The following is a 2,311-nucleotide window of genomic DNA, read 5'->3' on the forward strand; positions in this document are numbered from 1 at the left end:
AAGCGAAAATCATGGAGGAGGTGGAGGGCGTGGGTGGTGTCCCAAACATAGGTGGGGAGTTCTTGGACTAAGGGGGACAGGACCGTGTCGAGGTATGCAGAGATGAGTTCGGTGGGGCAGGAGCAGGCTGAGACAATGGGTCGGCCAGGGCAATCAGGTTTGTGGATTTTGGGCAGGAGGTAGAAACGGGCGGTGCGGGGTTGTGGGACTATGAGGTTGGAGGCAGTGGATGGGAGATCCCCTGAGGTGATGAGGTTATGGATGGTCTGGGAGACGATGGTTTGGTGGTAGAGGAGGTGTCTGCGAATTGGCATCTAGCTTCAGCGGTGTAAAAATCGATGCGCCAAACTACCACCGCGCGTCCCTTGTCTGCCAGTTGATGGTGAGGTTGGAGTTGGAGCAGAGGGAGTGGAAGGCTGCGCGTTGCGAGGGTGAGAGGTTGGAGTGGGTGAGAGGGGTGGACAGGACAAGGCGGTCAATGTCATGGCGGCAGTTGGATATGAAGAGATCGAGGGCGGGTAAGAGGCCAGCACGGGGTGTCCAGGTGGATGGGGTGTGTTGGAGGCGGGAGAAGGGGCCGCCAGAGGGTGGGCGGGAGTCCTGGTTGAAGAAGTAGGCACGGAGGCAAAGTCGGCGGAAGAATTGTTCGATGTCTCGCCGCATGTCGAACTCATTGATCCGTGAGCATAGGGGGATGAAGGTGAGGCCTGAGGACTGATCATTCATCCTCAGAGAGGGGGAGGTCTGGAGGGATGGTGAAAATACAGCAGGGCTGAGAGCTAGGACCTGGTGTGGGGCTGGAGCTGGGAGTGGGAGCTGAGTTAGGCATGGGGGTGGAGTTAGTCATGGAGGCGGAGTTAGTCATGGGGGTGGAGTTGGTCGTGGAGGTGGAGATCAACGTGTGGGCGGAGATTGACGTGGAGGCGGCGATCGACGTGGGAGTGGTGCAGTGTCCGGTGTGGTCCTTGAGCAGGTGAGTGATGTCATTGGGGGCGGAAGTGGCTGCGGCGACGGCAACTCCGGGGACGGAAGTGGTTCGCCGGGCAGAAACGGCGCTGGTCCCAGTGGCCGTGGATCCCGCGGTGGCTGCGTATCTGTCGGCGATGGCCTTCCTGGCGATCGTGGAGGCGGTTGTCTGGGCGGCGATCGCGGAGGCTGCATGGTCGGTGGTGGCTGTTGCCCGTGCGGTGGTGGGGGTGGAAGTGACGTCACCGTTCGCCGTGGCGATGGTGGCTGCAGCGGCCACGTGGGCAATGGTGCCCGAGTAGTTCCGAAGGTCGCGAGAAGGTTCAGGATCGGTCGAGGAATCCGGACTGTGGGGGTGAGAACATGAAAGTGTTTTGTACTCACTTTCTTTGATGTTCGATATGGCTAGGAAAAAAATGTTTGTTCAGTGTGTGAATTCTTCTGAGGATGAAGGACAGCAAAGGTCCTTTGCAGGTCTGGGAGAGTTGACCTGAGCTGGGGCAGGGCTGACTGCAGGGAGTGTCGGTAGCGGCGCATGGCTATGAGCATGGAGCGGAGGATCCAAAGGGAGGTCTGTTGCTGGAGGTTTCGGATTTGTTGCAGGTACCGCTTGTCCTGGTTGGGTCCAAATTGTGTTGGTCTGAATGTAGTCTGGAGTCCATGCGGGGTCAGTCGGGTTCCGTAGGCAGGTGTTGAGGAAGGAGATGTGGCTGTGGTAGCGAGTCTGTTTCAGGACGTGGCTGAAGAGCTTCAGGGTAGAGGAGATGACTTGGGGGTGCAGTGAGAGAGGGACTCACTGAGATCCTTGTAGAGGGTGGAGGAGAGCTTCTTCAAGGTAGGCATCCTTGCAAGAGGATTCGCAGTAGGTTAACCTTCTTGCGACCTCCAGAACTGCTCGGGCACCATTGCCCAATCGGCCGCTGCAGCCACCACTGCCGTGGCGAACGGTGACGTCACTTCCGTCCACACCAGCGCACGGACAACAGCCACCACCGACCATGCAGCCTCCGCGATCGCCGCCCAGACAACCGCCTCCACAATCGCCAGGAAGGCCATCGCCAACAGATACGCAGCCACCATGGGATCCACGACTACCGGGACCAGCACCGTCTCTGCCCGGCGAACCACTTTCGTCCCCGGAGTTGCCGTCGCCGCAGCCACCTCCGCTCCCAATGGCATCACTCACCTGCTCAAGGACCACACCGGACGCTACACCACTCCCACGTCGATCGCCGCCCCCACGTCTATCTCCTCCCCCAAGTCGATCTCCACCCCCACGATTAAGTCCGGCCCCACGGCCAACTCCACCCCCATGACTAACTCCGCCTCCATGACTAACTCCGCC

The sequence above is a fragment of the Chiloscyllium plagiosum genome, chromosome 3 (assembly GCF_004010195.1).
Source record: "Chiloscyllium plagiosum isolate BGI_BamShark_2017 chromosome 3, ASM401019v2, whole genome shotgun sequence".
Classification (NCBI taxonomy): Eukaryota; Metazoa; Chordata; class Chondrichthyes; order Orectolobiformes; family Hemiscylliidae; genus Chiloscyllium; species Chiloscyllium plagiosum.